Source organism: Calidris pugnax, unplaced genomic scaffold (genome assembly GCF_001431845.1).
Source record: "Calidris pugnax isolate Ruff unplaced genomic scaffold, ASM143184v1 scaffold270, whole genome shotgun sequence".
NCBI lineage: Eukaryota > Metazoa > Chordata > Aves > Charadriiformes > Scolopacidae > Calidris > Calidris pugnax.
Window position 1 is genome coordinate 49,350 of NW_015091277.1, and position 19,984 is coordinate 69,333.

A 19,984-nucleotide genomic window follows, 5' to 3' on the forward strand; every position below is an offset into this window, starting at 1 on the left:
CTCCCCCCCCAAAACATGGGTGGCTGGGAGCATCCCACACACAAAGTTGGGATGTGATGGGGTGGGGGACACGGGTGGGCACCCACCTGGGGAGAGATCCCCCCACTCGTGTCTCCAGGACCCCCCCCACCCCAGTTTCCTGGGTGTGGATCTGGCCACATCTTTTCTCCTTTAGGCTCTACTTGTTTTACAGGTAACGCTTCATTTTTATACATCTCTCTCAAAATAATGGCATCTGCTGTTTCCCGGGGCTCCCCACTGGGGTCGTCCGGCCCCGTAAATTCCTGAGGCAGCAAAATCCCGAGGGATTTATTGCCCTTTCCCCAGCTGGGGGAGCACCCTGTGCCCCTCCAGCACCCGAGCTCTCCCAGCACCCTCCGAGGATGCGATAGGGATGTCCTGGATGGCTCTTGGGGACATCCTCCCGGAGCAAAACCCCACCTTAAAGACCTCAAATTTCTTGCGAGGGCTGAGAAGAGAGGGTGGATGCAGAGGGTATTACTTTGTCTTGGTGCCTGGCAAAGAAATTTGCTTGAAAAAAAGGAGCAATTCGGGAAAAAGAGGGGAAAAAACCCCGATCTCCTTGCTGTTTTATTGAAGCTCTCTCCCAAGTCCTGTATATTCCCCGCCTGAAAAACTGGGCGTTGAGGAGTTGCAGTGGAAATGTGAGCTTTCCTCTGGAAAAGGTCTGCTGTAGCAATTCCCGGTGTCGAAGCTGTGAAATTTCACTCCTGGCGAGATGGAAATGGGGATTCTTCAGCCAGAAAAAAAAAAAAAACCAAAACAAAAAACCTGGCTGTGTCAAACTCGCCATCCTTCGGGTTTTCAGGGCCGGGTCTGTAACCGCCGCTAGTATTATTTGTAATCGTGTTGGCTTAAGGGTTATTTTTGGGGCTGGAAAGGGATTACGGGGTAGACGATCGGAACGGTCATGACCACGCTGCATGTGAAATTAAAAAAAAAAAAAAAAAAAATTGAATTATGGTTCTTTTTGCTGGCTCTTTGTCCCTGTATGAAGGAAAACGAGCGCTAACTGAGTAAGCCCGTGCAGGTTTCTCTCTCTGTTAGAAAGTTATGCCGGGCACGGAGACCATTAAAGCCAACTCGGATGCTGTATTCTCCTCCTGGGCTGCTTCCAGCTGCCAGGAAACTTGGAATGTTGCTTATGAGCGAGCGAAAGTTAGCCCCGTGCTTTTTCTTAAAGAGTTTTTTTTTTTATTATTATTATTTTGGGGGGGGGTTGGGATCACCCAGCGATGCCGGATAAATGCCTTGGCAGGTGGGGCTGGGGAAAAGCTGAAGTGAATGGATTTCCTGCCTTGCATTTTGTCTGGCACCTCAGACGGCTACGGAAAGCGGTCCATTAATGCGTTATACAGCCTTTATCCACCTGGGCAGGGATGCATCCTGAATCCTTACATCCTGCTATTTTAACATCTTTTCCTCCACCCCGGCTCGAAGCATCTTCACGCCGCTCCCCCGGCGATCTTTAGCTGCAGAATATTTCTCCGTGATTTAGAAGGTGCTTCCTCGGAGGCGAAGAGAAGCTCCGCTTTGAGGAGTTAATTTTAGAGTGGGTGTCTCTGTCAGGCTGCACTTTTTCTATTAAATAAGCATGTTCTGCACGTTACGCTCTTCCCCACGATGAATTCTGCGCTTGAAGGCGAAGCATGACTGATGTTTGTCTCGTGCGTCGACAACGAGCGGCGCGGAGAAAACGAGCTCTGGTTCCATCAATTTATTTGGCGTCGGGCTGTAGATTCAGAAACTGCTGGCTTGGAATTAACGACAAAGGGTTTAGTTTTCGCGAGGCAACAAATTGCTTTGACGAACCGGGAAGATTATAATGAGATACTGAACCAGCTGCAAGGGCCAAGGGACTATTTGTTGCACTTTTATCCATAAAGTGCCACGTGTATTTGATCTCAAGTAACTGCATTAAAATTGCCGTAGTTTTTCACACTGCTCAATGCCAAAATAAGTATATTTAAGGTTTTGCCGGGTTGTTTTTTTAAATACATGAGTTATAGTAACTCAGGGTCGCACACGGTGGTGTAGGTTGAGGTCAAGGTGCCAGTAGCAGATGGTTCCTTCACCCTGTTGTTTGCTTTAGAGGCACTTTGATGCTCACAGGTGGTGGAAGTTAGACCTGGGTCCCCTTCTAACGGACGCATCTGCGGGGAATATTGTCCTTTAACTTGCTTTTTAAGTCTTCCCGGGGGTGAAGATAAAAGGGCATGGTGGCACCTTTGAAATACTTATGGCATTTCTGCCATACAGCTATGGGTTGGCCTGTGGATGTTGGTTGTTGCTAATACTGAGAGTGTTGGGGTTGGACATGAATCGTAGAATGGTTTGGGTTGGAAGGGACCTTAAAGATCATCCAGTTCCAACCTCCTGCTGTGGGCAGAAACACCTCCCACCAGACCAGGTTGTTCAAAGCCCCCACCAACCTGGCCTTGAACACCTCCAGGGATGGGGCAGCCACAGCTTCTCTGGGCAACCTGGGCCAGGCTCTCACCACCCTCACAGGAAAGAATTTCTCCCAAATATCTAATCTAAATCTCCCCTCTTTCAGGGTCAAACCCTTCCCCCTCCTCCTATGGCTCCCCTCCCTCATCAAGAGTCCCTCCCCATCTCTCCTGGAGCCCCATTTAAGGACTGGAAGGGGCTCCAAGGTCTCCCCAGAGCCTTCTTTTCTCCAGGCTGACCATCCCCTACTCTTCCAGCCTGTTCTGACAGCAGAGGTGTTTCAGCCATCACAGCATCCCTGTGGACCTCCTCTGGCCAACAGGTCATGGTTGGGGACTTCAGGCTCCTTCTGAAAGCAGCTTTCCTACAAACACAGGGTTGAGGAGCAGGGTTTCTCTGGAGGCTACAATGCTGGTCAGAAACTCCTATTTCTTGAGAAGGTGCGGCCAGAGGGGCTGGGTTTCTCTCCAAAAGCTCTTTAATGAGATGCTTTGCACCTTCTTGCTGACGTTGAGATGAAGTGATGGGATCCACCTGGCAGCCACTTGGCTGTGGCCATAAAGGGGCTTCGTTAGGCTGCACCAGCTGATAGTTGTGCTTCATGGAGGCCAAATGGTGGGAGAGGAGGTGACTGTGACAGTTTCCCCTTGTGCAGAAGAATAACAAGCACTGTTGGTGTGAGGAGGCTGTGGCTGCTTTGGGCTTTGCTGGTGCCAACTGGAGCTATTGTGGGGTGAGTGGCATCTCTTGGCTTTTCCCCTTGTAGCAGGGTGTTTTCTCTCCCCCAAAAAAATCACTGCCTGGAGTTGGGTGTGAAGCTGAGAGGTTCCTTCTGCTCAGGAGAGGGCAGTGTCACACCAAAGAGCTGCTTCCATGCTGAAATGTGCGATGGAGGTGACAACCTTTGCCCACCCAGGGGTCCAGGAGGGTCTTACAGGGGTACATGTGGGACCTGGACACCTCTTCTTCCCCAAGCAAAATATTCCCCTTCCAGCTCCCTTCCCTCCAGCCTTTCCCTGTCCCTGAGCACGCTGCCGGTGTCTGACAGACCTTTGTAGGAATATTCTAGGCGTGTTCCCTGTCCCTGAACACGCTGCCAGTGTCCGACAGACCTTTGTAGGAATATTCTAGGCGTGATGCTGGGAAAAGGGATTTAAAGGACTGTTTATAGCAGTTGCTTTTGCCTGCCAGCCCCTCTATAAACAGTGATTAGCTACAGTTACTTTAATGCATGTCTTGATTTTCAGAGAAGGGGGGGAGGAATAAAAAAAAGGCTGCACACTGGTGTTTGGCTTTGCTGCTTTTTCCTCTTCAGCTAACTGCCGTCTCCTACCCACTTCCTCCAAAAATACCCACAGATAGATACTGCCTGAATATTTGGTTAAATAGCCCGTCGTTGCTCAATAACTTGGAGGAGGAGGAGGAGGGGGGAGGAAAGCAAGCCGTATTTGATGCTGGGAAAAGGGATTTAAAGGACTGTTTATAGCAGTTGCTTTTGCCTGCCAGCCCCTCTATAAACAGTGATTAGCTACAGTTACTTTAATGCATGTCTTGATTTTCAGAGAAGGGGGGGAGGAATAAAAAAAAGGCTGCACACTGGTGTTTGGCTTTGCTGCTTTTTCCTCTTCAGCTAACTGCCGTCTCCTACCCACTTCCTCCAAAAATACCCACAGATAGATACTGCCTGAATATTTGGTTAAATAGCCCGTCGTTGCTCAATAACTTGGAGGAGGAGGAGGAGGGGGGAGGAAAGCAATGGCACTTTTTCTATGTAATTAAATATTTGTAGAAGGTTTCTGCCAAGGAGTGGTTTTCAAGGTACAGCGTGTTCCCCTGAAGGGTATTCAAACAAGGACCTTCTTGGGTGGCAATAGGAAATTTTTCTGTGCTCGTGCCTATCTCGACGCATCGCCTGTTTTCACATACTGAATCCATTACACGTGGAGATTGGGCTCTGTCTCCTTTCCCCGCCTGGTTTTTGGGCAGGATCAGCTTTATGAGAAACGTTTCTTTTGTGAATGTGTTATTTTCTTTTTTTTTTGGCACTGATTTCTTTTTGTGGCTCCAGGTATTGCTGAATTAGGATGGTATTTCTTTTTTTTTCCTCACTGGATGAAGGGTGGGATGGGGAAGGGGGAACAGATGGAACCTCCCTTGGGGTGATGCACAAATCTGGGCACTGTCTCCATCACCGGGCTCTGTCCAGAGTCCCACCGGTGGCTGATCTCTTCCTTGGAAATAGCTCGTGCTGGTTTTAACCTAATTCCTTAGTCATGACAAAATTGAATCCTCCTGCTCTTTTAAAACACTGTGTCCTCTGCGTTGCTGGCTGCCGAGCTTTCTGCCAGGCTTTGCCTGGTGCTTGGGGTCCAGGCTGCTGGACCCTGGAGGGCTTGGAGGTGATGGACTGTAAATTTATGCTCTTCTTGTCTGGGAGTGCTCAAAAGGATCTGTTTCACTTTCGGATTTACCATGTGGCACTGTGCTAAAGCAGCTTTTATCTTGCGCTTCTCCCCTTAAAGCAAGGTTGCCTTTAATTTTTAACTTTAATATATATATATATTTTTGTTTAAACTCCTGCCATTTCTCTTAAAACTCTGCTGTAACTGGTACAATCTCTTTATGAGCGTCTGGTCCTTGTGTTTTGCTTCCCTTCCTCTCCTTCCCCCCCCAGCCTTGGTGAGCTGAAATGAAACTTCTCCCTCCCCCAGCCTGAGGTTAGACACAGAAATATTCTGTTTTTAGCTGTGCTGAGTTTCAGGTCCACGTTTGCGCAGGTTGCTCAGGGAGAACATCTCGGGTCTGACTTAAATAGCACAAGGTGAAGGCCAGGATTTCCTTTTAATAGATATTTTTGGGTGTAGCATTTAAAAAGATGTAATGGACTGGCTGTACCCTTCAACGTCCAAGCGTTCTTCTGCGCCGCTCTATTAGAGTATCTCTGGGGCCACTTACCTCATATTGATGGATCTCTTGGGTTGACAGTCTCCTGATCATAAATCAAATTGCCTGAGTCTAAAAATCAAGTCAAGGGTCTGCAGAATTGCAGCAAAACGGATAAAATGCATTAAATTTTCAGACTTGGAGATGGCTACGGCCCTGTGGCTGGTGGTTGGGACTTGGTGCCCGAAGGTCAAGGGGTGATGCGTTGAATGCTCCGTGAGGTTCTTGGGAAGGTCTAATCCTGGAGGAGGTCACTGAAGAGCTTGGAGAGGATTTGAGGCTCGTGTCCAGGCTTGCTGTCCTGCTGAATTTGCTAGGACCTTGCCAGGAGGGTGGAAACCTGGTGTTAAAGGGCAGGCTTGGCCCTTCCAAGGTGTCCCTTGTGTATGATGCCATCTGAAACTCACAGTGATGACTCCAGAGCTCTTTCCTGAGCAAAACCTTGAAGGGTGCTGGTAAAACTGGGATATATTCAGGGTCATTCCTTGTCCCCTGCCCTACCCAGTACTTTTCCATCATGCTGTGATGGAGTAAGGTGGAGCTGGGGGCTTCCTAAATCATGCTAACTGGAGGTGCTACTGGCTCTGAGATGGAAAGAGAGAGGGCTTAGTCTTGTTTACAGGGATTTACCATGGTGGTGAGGTCACTCTGTGACACCTTAGTGGATTTCATTGTGTGTGTGTTTGTTTTTTGGGTTTGGTGAAGTGTTTCTTTTTTTTGCAAAGAGGTAATTAATGCTTTCCTTAGGATTAAAGTATTTCCTGCACGTCTCAGCTGGTGATGTAGGAAGGAGTCATCCAACCCTTTGACCTTTCTTGGAGATGAAAAAGCTAAGAAGTGTGTGTTCAAAACCAGTCTCTCTCTCTTACTCAACTACTTTCTTGGACGAAAAAGACCCGTAAAGAAGTTCCTTGAGGCTGTCAAGTCGGTGATGTTTTGTAGGCAGTCACCTGATACAGCAGTGATTATGTTTGCAGGTATTGTGGGAATTTCGGTGTCAATCTACTACTAATTATTCATGCATCTTGTCGATGAGACTTTAAACTGTCAGTCAAACCTATTGCAGTTTGAAATCTAGCAAATAGGCAGCAATTATGCCCTGGTCTGGGTGTCCAGGAAGAAATCCAGTTGTTTTTTGGGTTGTGATTTCTCCATCTGTGGCCGTGAGCTGGCTGTTGGAGCTTAGAGATCCCTGCAGGCATAATGGTTGAACAGTCCTTGGGATCTGGTGGATGGTTTGGGGCTTGTTAGGGAGCCCTGGAGTTCGTCAAGCCAAGAGGTAAGGCGAGACCTACGGCTTCTCAAAACGTCTATTTTTAGATGCGTTCCTGCTCGCGTGCAAATTCTGTTTATTGTAAAGGATTGCTCTGCACTTAGTACACTGAACTTGTAAGCCCTCCAGGCTTGCTGTCCTGCTGAATTTGCTAGGACCTTGCCAGGAGGGTGGAAACCTGGTGTTAAAGGGCAGGCTTGGCCCTTCCAAGTTGTCCCTTGTGTATGACGCCATCTGAAACTCACAGTGATGACTCCAGAGCTCTTTCCTGAGCAAAACCTTGAAGGGTGCTGGTAAAACTGGGATATATTCAGGGTCATTCCTTGTCCCCTGCCCTACCCAGTACTTTTCCATCATGCTGTGATGGAGTAAGGTGGAGCTGGGGGCTTCCTAAATCATGCTAACTGGAGGTGCTACTGGCTCTGAGATGGAAAGAGAGAGGGCTTAGTCTTGTTTACAGGGATTTACCATGGTGGTGAGGTCACTCTGTGACACCTTAGTGGATTTCATTGTGTGTGTGTTTGTTTTTTGGGTTTGGTGAAGTGTTTCTTTTTTTTGCAAAGAGGTAATTAATGCTTTCCTTAGGATTAAAGTATTTCCTGCACGTCTCAGCTGGTGATGTAGGAAGGAGTCATCCAACCCTTTGACCTTTCTTGGAGATGAAAAAGCTAAGAAGTGTGTGTTCAAAACCAGTCTCTCTCTCTTACTCAACTACTTTCTTGGACGAAAAAGACCCGTAAAGAAGTTCCTTGAGGCTGTCAAGTCGGTGATGTTTTGTAGGCAGTCACCTGATACAGCAGTGATTATGTTTGCAGGTATTGTGGGAATTTCGGTGTCAATCTACTACTAATTATTCATGCATCTTGTCGATGAGACTTTAAACTGTCAGTCAAACCTATTGCAGTTTGAAATCTAGCAAATAGGCAGCAATTATGCCCTGGTCTGGGTGTCCAGGAAGAAATCCAGTTGTTTTTTGGGTTGTGATTTCTCCATCTGTGGCCGTGAGCTGGCTGTTGGAGCTTAGAGATCCCTGCAGGCATAATGGTTGAACAGTCCTTGGGATCTGGTGGATGGTTTGGGGCTTGTTAGGGAGCCCTGGAGTTCGTCAAGCCAAGAGGTAAGGCGAGACCTACGGCTTCTCAAAACGTCTATTTTTAGATGCGTTCCTGCTCGCGTGCAAATTCTGTTTATTGTAAAGGATTGCTCTGCACTTAGTACACTGAACTTGTAAGCCCTGTTTTCCAGCTCTTGTGCAGATACCAAAATGCCTGCTAAATATATATTTATATTTTACTGCCTCATTTTCCCCTATACTCATGAGCTGAGCCCTATGAGCCCCCGAAGCTCTTCCAACGTTGCGTTTGATGCTCTGTGAATACAGAGTGGTGGGTGGCTCTTATTTTAGGAGTGGGTTTTCCCCCTGCTCGGGCTTTGGCGTTGGCTTCCCAAGTTGCTGGTGCTTCTTGCAGTTGTGCTTGTGTCTTTCCTCTCCATTTCTGCTCCTGCCTGAAACCCGGAGGCAGGATCTGCCTTAAGAAGGAAGCAGCTAAACTCATATTTAGCTCCGACTTAATCACTGAAATGCAGGGTGCTTGCAGTCCTCATTAAAAGCTTAATTTGAAGTGCAAGGTTGACAGCTTGGCTGGAGATACTTTTCCCTTATCACAAGTGTTTCCTAATCTGTCTCCTTTGTCTAAGGATGGGGTTGGTTGGTTTTTTCTTTTTTTTTTTTTTTTTTTTTTTTTTTTGTTTTGGATCTCCAGGCTCTTGCTCTTGGAGGGCTATACATTAAAGGAATGCAGCCTTCTTGTCGCTGAGACAGCTGTATATGTTAAAATGTTAATGTGATGGGAGGGAACGTGCTCTGGTGTCTCTTAGGCTGCCAGGCGAGCCTTTGTGCCTCGCAAGGTCACGCCGCTGCGTAGACGCGTGTTCCCGAAGAACAGACTGTGCTGGGTTCTCCTTAGACAGTTTTGCTTTGCCAAAGGAAAATAAAGCTGCTTGTGGGATTATAACAACAGAGCCACTGTCCCTGAAAACACGGGCAGGAGCGTGAGGCTGAAGGCCAGTGGCTGAGGAACCTTCCTTCCTTGTGTTTGTACCCGGGCAAGTATCAGCCCTGCAACGTGCTGTGGTTTTTTGGCTTTGAGCTTGCATGGGGGTAGGAGGAGTAACATGGATAAAAAGGAGCTCGAAGCCTGCTCTGTGGTTTGCTAGAGCTCTGGAGCTGGGAGGGAGTCTCGGGATGCAAGAGGGTCTCTGTGCATTTAGTGCCAACCATTCCCAACAAATCCTTCTGAGGAGGGTGGGCATCTCCTGCCCAGGAGCTGTGGTGGAGGCAGGAACCTAGTTAGCTTCCCAGGTGTCATCAATGGGCCCAACACATCACATTTTAAAAGCTTGGGAGCCATCAAAAAAAAAAAGAATTTTCCACCCAGAAGTGGTCTATTGCAAGGTCCACCCACCTTGCATGTGGCGACTAGGATTTGGCATCTACCAACCTTTTTCTTCTGCTGCATTTAAGGCAAAAGTCTTTAACTGAAGCAAGCTGGAAGCTGTGAGTGTTGTTTGAAGTGAGATGGACTCATCTGGTAATGCAGCAGCTCCATTAACTCAGTGTTGCCTGGAATATTGTTCTCCCTGTTGAAGGGTGAGGATGTTGGGGAGAAGGTGGGCAGTGCCATCAGAGTGGAGGTAACCAGCGTGGGAAACCTGGGGTATAGCAAGGACAGCATTACATCCAGAGCCCTGTGAAGCCATCATGCCAGTGGCACTTAGGGACAGAGAATCACAGAAAAGTTAGAGTTGGAAGGGACCTTAAAGATCATCCAGTTTTAACCCCCTACCCTGGGCAAGGACACCTCCCACTAGACCAGGTTGCTCAAAGTCCCTTCCAACCTGGCCTTGAACGCTTCATGCTTGGGGGGTGGCACAGACCAGGGTCTTTCTCTGGGCAGTGAAGATGACCATGAAGAACTGTTAATTGTTAAGGCATGAAAAACATGGCAGGAGTTCCTGTGACCACCTGGCATGGCTCAATGGCTACTGGTGACTTGGCCCTCACATGGACTAAAGAAGTGGACAGAGGATCCTGGCCAAGAGCAGAGCACCCCACCAGCAACTGGGGGCAGTGGGAGCCTTTTACTGTGTCTTTTGTCTCTCCAGGGGAGGTTAAAAGACATGGCCTCTAGCTAGGAGTTGTCAGAGCTCTTGGGGCAAAGATGCCCACCCAGGTTGAATCTGAACATGCTTTTTCTTTGGGAGGAAACAAATAGCTATGGGGTGCAATGCCAGGTCGATTCACCCAGTTTTGGGCTCCCAGCCTTCAAAACCTGCACTGGTTCTGTAACACATGTGGGGTGCAATGCAGGGTCAGTTCACCCAGTTTTGGGTTCCCAGCCTTCAAAACCTGCACTCGTTCTGTAACACAACTCCCAAAAGTTGCTGCAGGTTGGAAATGCTCTTTGTTAGGGGTCACCTCCGTGGAGGTGTTGCCAACAGCTCGCCTGCTGCACTCCATCTGCCAGGCTGGGAGAGCTTTTGGTGCACGCTGATCTTTGGCTGTGCTTGGCTGAATGCTGACACACTGGGAAGTCTTAATGATGCTGGTGACCTGCCCCGGTGTCACCCGGAGCTGGGTGATAAATGCCTCTCCTGGTGGATGGGCCCTTCTGGCCAGGGGTGGGAGAGGTCGGCTGGTTAATAGCAAGGCTGGATTTGAGCCCGTGACCTGAAGGCAAAGGTTCCTGCTGGGCTGAAAAATCCCTGGTGGTTTTTTATCTCCTTGAGGTGCTAAGTGTCACTGTTTACAGTGGGAATGTGATTAGTTAGCAGGAACGAAGCCTGTGAGTTTACTCTGAAGCTGTAACCTGTCCAGACTTTTAGAGATACCCTGCAGTGAATAGTTATAGATCCACTTCCAAGAGCAGAATAAGCTTTAACTAGGGGGTGTGTGTGGGGGTCCTCTATATTTCTAAGCGTCAGCTTATAATTTTAAAACTGTTCTAGTTCTATTTCTCACAATAGAAATTCTTGGATTTCCCCAGAATCCAAGCTTCTGGGGAAATAATCTGGTTGTCCTGCGTGTTGCATTGAATCCATGAGACCATCACTTGTGGTCTTTTGGCTTCTTCCTCCCACCCCAGCACAGGGAAAATATTCTTTTTTCCCCCTATTTCCCTGAACTTTGTAGCTCAGCTGCGTGTTCCTGGAGGGACGTACCTGGACCACTGGTTCAAGGTCTGGAGCCTGCTCTGCTCCTCTCCTTGTGGAGCTGGATGTCGGGCTATCACAGCATCACAGCATGATACAGGGTTGGAAGTGACCTCTGGAGATCATCTAGTCCAACCCCCCTGCCAAAGCAGGTCCACCCAGAGCATCTGTCCTCGTTGGGGGCTGCAGACCCTTTTGAGGGTGACGTGGGGTGAGGAGCAGGGAGCCCCTGAGGTCATGAGCTTGGGCAAGCGGAGTCAAAAAGACGACGTGTCCCCTCGTATTTCTCCACCTTCCCTCCCCGGGCGTTACGTGCTTCTCTCTCTATCTCTGCTGATATTTGTAGTAGCGATAAGGAGGGCTCTGTAACGAGCGTGCTCGGTGGTAGATAACGCTCACTGTGCGCAAGAGCTGTTCCAGCTGGGAGCTTATCAGCGCTATTAAAACTTCCAGGATCAGCAAGGCTTGGGGAGATGTGGGTGTTTCGGGTCCTTTAGCAGTAAAGAAACGTCCAAGGAGGAATCCTGCTGGTGCTGCTGCTCTGTAAGTCCCTCTAAGAGCTGCTTTTTGTTTTAATATAAAGCGGGCAATTTGGGGAATGAAGCTTGTAAACGTGTCTAAAACGGAGATGGCTGGTTACTCTGCTGTATGGTTGTGGGTGCAACGAGCTGGCCAGTGCTTAATGAAGGTAGTAGCTGGTCTCATTGGGGACTGAATTAAATGGAGGGTTCCACCTTCTTGTGTCTCACCAGACTGCTCTTTGCTTGGAGAAAGAGCTCCTGGTGCTTCTGTGCAGGTATTGACCGCTAGTGCAGGGAGGGCAGTTCTCCCAGCTTGGCTTGATGCTCTTCCAGGGCACTGACCTCTGCAAGGATGGCGAAAACGTGGGTTGGAGCTGGTAAAAGGGTACAGTGGTGTGGACCTGGGCCAGGAATTGCTTAGTTCCCACCTTGATTTGGAAGCACATAGTTCCCAGGAGCTCCTATGTGTTGCCTGAATGCAATGAGATGAGCGGGGAGGCTGCTGACATCTGAGTGTGGGCATATCTTCAAATTTGGGCAGCTGACCCCATGCTTGTGCGGACACCTCCATCCCCTTGGGATCTGCAATTTGGAGCCTTTTCCAGCTTATCTCTAAAAATGTGACTAGGATTTATTTTCTTGTGGGAAACTCCCCAAGAGGGAGACATGATGATGCCTGTCTTACAGGAGAGTGGTGTGATCACTCCTTAGAAATTTCCTTTTCCCTTTTTGGGTGAGGAAGTGGAAATGTTCATCTCCAGCCTCTGCAAAAGCTCCTTTCCTGGGAGGGATGGAGCCTGGAGTCTGAAACCAGACAGCCACGAACAAGTGAAGGATGTGAGCAGGGAACCTGTTTTTTGACTGCTCCTCCTAGGAAGTGGAGCCAGGGTGGGGAGATACTTTCCTTGTTTGCTTCCCTGGTGTTTTTAATTATTTCTGCCACCAGTGCCACAAATAAAATCAAGCAAAAGAAGCATAGCCAGCAGGGTGAGGGGGGGGGATTCTGCCCCTCTGCTCCGCTCTGGGGAGACATCCCCCACCCAGTGCTGCCTCCAGCTCTGGGGCCTCAGCACAGGAGAGACATGGACCTGTTGGAGTGGGGCCAGAGGAGGCCACCATGGAGATGCTGGGAGGGATGGAGCCCCTCTGCTGGGAGGACAGGCTGAGAGAGTTGGGGGGGGTTCAGCCTGGAGAAGGCTCCAGGGAGACCTTGGAGCCCCTTCCAGTCCCTCCAGGAGGAGGGGGAAGGGTTTGACCCTGAAAGAGGGGAGATGGAGATGAGATGTGGGGAAGAACTTGTTTGGTGTGAGGGTGGTGAGAGCCTGGCCCAGGTTGCCCCAAGAAGCTGTGGCTGCCCCATCCCTGGAGGGGTTCAAGGGCAGGTTGGAGGGGGCTTGGAGCAACCTGGTCTGGTGGGAGGTGTCCCTGGCCATGGCAGGAGGGTTGGAACTGGATGATCTTTAAGGTCCTTCCTGACCCAAATCATTCTATGATTCTCCTTGTGCATGTCTCAGCCACTGTTGGCTTCTGTTGGCTGCTTTTTGCAGCCATATCCTAGTTTTAAAATAACTTTATCCTTGTACATGTCTCAGTTCAGCCACTGTTGGCTTCTGCTGGCTGCTTTTTGCAGCCATATCCTAGTTTTAAAATAACTTTATTTCCTTTTCTGTTGTACTGATGTGTGTGAGAACCTGATGTGCTCGGGTGCTGCTTAACAACGCACTGTGTGGGTTCCTCCAGAAGGGCATGAAGATGGTTGATTTGAACCACCTGGTGGCATGGCAGGAGACAGAGGAGAGAAGGAGCTGGGACTTGGCAAGAGTGATGCCATCAGACCATAGGAAGCAGAAATATGTCCCCCTTCTGCAAATCCACGCTCCAGGGTTCAGCTGGCCTGGCCAGGGTTGGTCCAAAGAACATCAGCCCTGGCTGTGCTGCAGATAGTTGGAGCTGTTGGAAGAGATGGCTTTTGACTGCAGTGGAAGTGAAAGCTCGTTGCCGTTATAGGCTGCTGTGTCCAAGGTCAACGTGACTGTCTGGCTCCCAAATTGGGCAGTCGGGTTCACTTTTTCAGCAAACACTTGCCTCTGCTCAGCCGTGTAATCAGCTAATGGGATTTAACACAGCATCCAGTGTTTCTAACTCTAGCTTTGTGATAGCAACTTCATCCAAAAAAGCCAGAGTTAAAATAAGTAGAAATGCGAGTTCCTGGGGCTATGCAATTCCAGCACCTCACGTAGCAAAGCCATCTGATTTCTACCAGAATTGATAAACTGATCAGTACATCTGAATTGACTCAAGATGTTGCTGAGCTGGGGAGAAAGAACATCTATTGGTACTTATTATAGCTCAAACACCTTTGCTTAAGGCAAGTGTCTCCTGTGAAATCTCTCGTGTTTAAATACCGCAGTCAGAAAATGCCAACCAGCCTTTTGCATCGAGGGAAGGTGGTTGCAGTGATTTGAAAATCTTCTTTTTACCTGGATTGCTGCGAACTGGATCCCTGACTCGTTTCATTCATTTTTAGAGGAGGCTTTCTGCTTCAAGTTGGAAGCGAAATACAACCATGGTGGAACCTGGAGTTAGATCTAACAGAAAGGGAAAAGAAGCGAGTGGTGGTTGGAGGCAGCAGCAAGCTCAGCTTAAATTGTGTTAGATGTGTACCATCTCAGCTCTGACCTTTCAGCCTCTGGAATAAAATCTGGACCTCAGCCCAATTTACTTGCTCATGTGGGTTTTTTCCCCCCAACCCTTTATTAGGCTCCGTAGGATAAATACTTTTGTATTTACAAAGCCTACAAAGGCTTTTGTAGTCCCAGGAGGAGTATTCGGTGGAGAGGAAAGCTGAGTGTTGCTGTTTCATGGGAGTGCCCCGGTGCTTGGTCGAGAAGCTGGACTTCACATCCTGATTCTCCCTGCCCCGTGCTCTGGTGAGACCCCCATCTGCAGTGCTGTGTCCAGCTTTGGAGTCCACAGCACAAGAAGGAGGTGGAACTTTTGGAGCAGGTCCAGAGGAGGCCACAGAGATAATTAGAGGGCCGGAGCCATCCCTGCTGTGAGGACAGGCTGAGAGAGTTGGTGGGGTTTCAGCCTGGAGAAGAGAAGGCTCCAGGGAGACCTTGTAGTCCCCCTTCAGATGCCAGAAGGGGCTCCAAGACAGATGGAGACGGACTTCTTACAAGGGCATGTAGTGATAGGATGAAGACTAAAACTAAAACTTTAGGACAAAGGGAAATGGCCTCAAGTTGCGCAATTAGAGGGCCGGAGCCATCCCTGCTGTGAGGACAGGCTGAGAGAGTTGGTGGGGTTTCAGCCTGGAGAAGAGAAGGCTCCAGGGAGACCTTGTAGTCCCCCTTCAGATGCCAGAAGGGGCTCCAAGACAGATGGAGACGGACTTCTTACAAGGGCATGTAGTGATAGGAGGCATGTGAAAGGGGACTACAAGAAAGGTAGAACAGGACTTCTTACAAGGGCATGTAGTGATAAGATGAAGACTAAAACTAAAACTTCAGGACAAGGGGAAATGGCCTCAAGTTGCACCAGGGGAGGTTTAGATTGGATATTAGGAAACATTTCTTCACAGAAAGGGTTATCCAACATTAGAATAGGCTGCCCAGGGAAGTGGTTGAGGCACCATCCCTGGAGGTGTTCAAAAGACGGGTTGACATGGTCATCAGGAATATGGTTTAGTGGTGTGTGTTTTTTGGTTTTGGTGTGTGGGTTGTTTGTTTGTGTTTGTGTGGTGGGGTTTTGTTTTTTAATCAGAGTTAGGTTGATGGCTGGACTAGATGATCTTTAAGGTCCCTTCCAACCTAGATGATTCTATGATTCTATAAAAGAGGGGAGATTTAGATTAGATATTAGGAAGACATTCTTTGCTGTGAGGGTGTCAAGCTCTCAGCTTGACCCAGGTTTCTCAGAGAAGCTGTGGCTGCCCCATCCCTGGAGGTGTTCAAGGCCAGGCTGGATGGGGCTTGGAGCAACCTGGTCTGGTGGGAGGTGTCCCTGCCCATGGAAGAGAGGTTGGAACTGGATGGTTTTTAAGGTCCCTTCCAATCAAACCCATTCTTTGTTTGTGTGGTGGTGTGTTTTTTTTTTAATCAGAGTTAGGTTGATGGTTGGACTAGATGATCTTTAAGGTCCCTTCCAACCTAGATGATTCTATGATTCTATAAAAGAGGGGAGATTTAGATTAGATATTAGGAAGACATTCTTTGCTGTGAGGGTGTCAAGCTCTCAGCTTGACCCAGGTTTCTCAGAGAAGCTGTGGCTGCCCCATCCCTGGAGGTGTTCAAGGCCAGGCTGGATGGGGCTTGGAGCAACCTGGTCTGGTGGGAGGTGTCCCTGCCCATGGAAGAGAGGTTGGAACTGGATGGTTTTTAAGGTCCCTTCCAATCAAACCCATTCTTGTACGTCTCTCAGCTCAGCCACTATTGGCTTCGCTGGCTGCTTTTTATCTAGCAGCCCTAAAACTTATTCCTGTATTTCAGCATTGCCTGAAGCTGATGAGATATTCTGCTCCCAAACTGGCCATTTTTGATGACGGATCCCATATGTTTGATTCCAAAAGGCTGGCTTGGCTTTTTTCTTTTTTTTTTTTTTTGGAAGTAAAGGTATAAGATAAATATTGCCTAAAACACTTGTGGCTGTCAGCTTTACTGAGCCAGCTCTTGGACAGGGGTGTGAGTAAAAACCCTGTTATGTCTCATGCACCATCAGGTTTAATGCTTGCTAAATGGCAGAGCTGTCGAGCAAAAGCATTGGGCTGAGGCGATGGAGCTGCTATTAAAGAAATAAATATAGCTGCAAGTGGCTGAGCTTTGAAATAAATTGTGCTGTGGCTGTTTGGTGAGGAGATATATAGGAACTGCCAACGTGTCTGGATTCTCCCCAGGGCTCGTTGCCATGTTGAGGGATTTGGGAATTTGGGAAGGTGACAGCTACCTGCCTGTGGGGAAAATCTTGTGTCCTGGTAGTAATAGATCCCCTCCTCATGGTGAAACATGAGGGCTCCATTTAAGTAATTTTCTTGTTTATAGAGTTGAAACCATCTACAGACTTCATAGAATAGTTTAGGTTGGAAAGAACCTTAAAGATCATTGAGTTCCCCGCCCCCTGCCCTGAGCAGGGACACCTCCCACCAGAGCAGGTTGCTCCAAGCCCCCTCCAACCTGGCCTTGAATCCCTCCAGGGATGGGGCAGCCACAGCTTCTCGGGGCAACCTGGGCCAGGCTCTCACCACCCTCCCACCAAAGAAGTTCTTCCCCACATCTCAGCTCCATCTCCCCTCTTCCAGTTTGAAGCCATTACCCCTTGTCCTGTCACTACAAGTCCTTTTAGAAAGTCCTTGGGCACCACAGGGCAAATGGAGTTTGACATTCTAACATTTTTATTTATTTTCCATGTATTAAATGATGGACAAAGTAGGGTTTGCCACTTGGCTTGCTTTCATAGAAAAACTGTAAAATGCTGAAAGATCTTGGTGCCGTGGTGGCATAGGCTTAGTGAAGACCTGTATCCCATGGCCATCCTGGAGCTCTCAGGTGCTTGAGGTCTACTCAAGCTGATGTATTTTCCTCCCAGAGTGCTTCAGTTGTGTCCTGTCGTGCTTCAGCTTAGGCAGAAAGGGCCTGTATTTAAGAAAGTATTTTTGGTGGGTTTTTTTTGTTTGTTTTAATTTTTCTTTTCTCTTCCTGGAAGTTACTTTGCAGAGCAAGAGAGTATGGCTGGAAGGATGAGGAAGACTCACCTGAATGCACCAGCCCTCAAAAAGAGCTTGGCCTTGATTTCCCTTACTCCCCTTCTGAAGGCTAGACCTTTCTCCTGGGCAGCTCTAGGCTTGCTGGGTTTTAGGGGAAGTGTTTGCTTTGAGATTCATAGGATCATAGGAAGCAGAACTTCACCCCTTGGGTGTAGGTGGCTGGTGTCCTGTGTCAGCCTATGTCCCTCTTGGGTGCTCTCTGACTGTGATGTGGTCACTTCTGCTTGCATGGGCCCCACAGAGCAAATGGCAGCAGGGAGTGACTGGTGGTCCTTGGGCTTTTGGGAGCTGGTGGGCCTCTTCCATGCCTAACTAGAAGAGCTTGAGAGGTTGAATGGTTCCGTTGGCAGCGAAGGAGAAAGCAGAAGCATTGGTTGGTTGGTCCATGGCTGGGTGCATCTGCTACAGCTCCAGGGATACTGTCTGGTGGGTCTGAAGTCTCACTTCTACCTGGGAGCCTGTCCCACAGTGGTTCACCTCAGCGATGTTGTGGGCAACCTGAAGTCCCAAACAGAAGTCTTTCTCCTCCCTTGGCTGTGCAAGAAATGTTTGCTTGCAGGAGCTGGTGAACTCTGGGTCCTTCCTCTCTGGCAAAATGAAGGCATTTGAAAATTATCTCAAGGGAAGAGGGTCTGTCCTTTGCTTGTGCCATCTACCTCCTGTTTCACCTTGGGAACACTGATGGACAGAGGTTGTTTTTTTTTTTATCCTGCCTTTTAATTTAAGAAATGCTTGAGCTGTTGGTTATTCATCCTCAGATACTGAGAGGTAGCCATGAAGTCCTGATGCTTTGATGATGATGATTCTGAAAGAAGGCTGTCTGAGGTATGGGGTGATGATGGGGGCTTATCCATCTGCTTTATGCAGACATCTTCAGTGGCTCTGGTCAAAGAGAGAAGTGTTGTTCCTGGTTCTGTGTCTGCAGTGGACTTGGCAATGCCTCAGTGGGGCATGTGAAGACTTGGATACTATGGAAAGGCAGGTAGATATGTAGATTTTTCCTTCCTTGAGGTAGATTCCCACAAATCCAACTTCCTTGGGTGCTAGTCTTTGGCTAATTGTGCTTCTGACACAAATGCTCTGCAGACATGTCTGGTGTCAAAAATGAATGGTTTCATGTGAGGGGTCAGGTGCCTGCTTTCCAGTACACTTGCAACCAGACCTGGACATACCAGGGATAGGAGAGACACCAGGAGGGCCTAGTGTGAGCCGTCTCTTTCTCTGAGGTTTGTCTTTTGGGAAGTCAAGATGTGTTCTCTCAGTTGAGGACTGGTGTTAGCAGCTCGTGTAAACCATCTGTGGGATTGGTGTTGATCACAGGAGTATTTATGTACCGTTCTCCTACATCCACCCAGTGAAGTGACGCAAACAAGCTGTTGAGTAGTCGTATGTCAAGGGAAGAGGCTTGTTCCTGGAAAGCAGGTCTCCTTAGGTGGGCTGCTCAGCCTTTTCCCACGGTGACACTGATAGTTTGAGCTTAGTCAACTCCACTTTTCAGGTGCCTCCTCTAACAAGTGGGAATACAGCTCCAATGACGTGTTCAGAATATTTTTAGCAGGTTGACTGGAGGAAGGGCAACAGCCCTTCCAGCAGAGCTGCAGCTCACTGTTGGCAGTACTTCAAATGCACAAGGGGTGCCTTTTTGGGTGCAGACACCACAGAATGATCTGGGGTTGGAAGGGACCTCTGGAGATCATCTAGTCCAACCCCCCTGCCAGAGCAGGGCCACCCAGAGCAGGTTGCACAGGAACATGTCCAGATGGGGTTTGAATGTCTCCAAAGAAGGAAACCCCACCATCTCTCTGGGCAGCCTCTTCCAGGGCTCTGCCACCCTCACAGTGAAGAAGTTCCTCCAGGTGCCATGCTCAACCGCACAGCACCTCATTTTTTCTGTCAGTGGGTGAGATGCTCAAACTGAATCTACCTGAGTATCTGTACCCCTGAGATTGTGATGAAACTGGGATTCAGAGACTCATCCTGCAATCATCCTGCAATCCCTCTTCCCAAAGGCTTTGTGTGTGCACTATGCAGTGTGCAACAACATTGTCCAAGACCTGCCATGGAGGAGTTGAAGGTGGTGGTTGAGGAACCCTGCAGAAGGAGCTGGGCGGTCTCTGCAGGGAAAGAGGTGACTTGATGGAGGTTTGTCTTTGGTGATGGGGTGGAATGGGCAGGATATGCAACACCTGCATGAAGGCTGAGATGGGAGAGAGGGTCTGGGTAAAGCTGTGTAGGAGACTTTGTCCAACTCCAATGTTTTCATACCTAATTTTTGCTCCATTACAATAATAACCTCAGCATAATGTCACTGTTTTATTTAAGCCAGAGATAAAGATCCACTGGAGGACCATGGCCACTAGAAACAGAATATGTGGAACAGGATAAAGGGAAATCTGCAATAGTTTTCCTCCTTCCCTTTTCCTTTCTAACAGTTTCTCTCCAGTGCGATAGCCAAATGATGAACACTTAATTTGTGATATTTTTCTTTTTTTTTTTCCCTCACAGTGATGGGTGGGAACTAGATACTATAAATACTTTCAGCTTTGGACACAACCTGCCAAAAATAGCTGGGAGCTCTGTGGGGGCCGATACTTGGCAAAGGGCTCTGCTCGCTTTATCCCGAGCGTGCCAACAGGCTGAGTTCACGGAGCATCTTTGGAGCCAGCGGGGTGTGAAGGTGATGATGGGGAAAACCTTCCTGCTGCTGGGGCAGTGACACAGGGACTGGTTCATCACCTTGCGGGGATGCTCACCACAGTGTTTTGCAGCTAAAAACCACTACCTGAGCATCACTGCTTTTTT

General features: G+C 48.6%; 1 protein-coding gene across 2 annotated transcripts in view; it reads left to right on the plus strand.

The window, feature by feature from the left end:
• The window catches only part of GDPD5 (glycerophosphodiester phosphodiesterase domain containing 5), a 240,729-nt gene that overhangs the window by 2,928 nt on the left and 217,817 nt on the right, over positions 1-19,984 (plus strand). The window contains exon 1 of one of the 2 annotated variants that reach the window (XM_014960613.1): positions 11,319-11,443. The exons of the other annotated variant lie outside the window; for it this stretch is intronic. The gene's annotated coding sequence lies outside the window, so the exon portion shown is untranslated. Of the gene's footprint in view, positions 1-11,318; positions 11,444-19,984 lie in introns of those variants that run through there. 2 annotated transcript variants of the gene reach the window in all.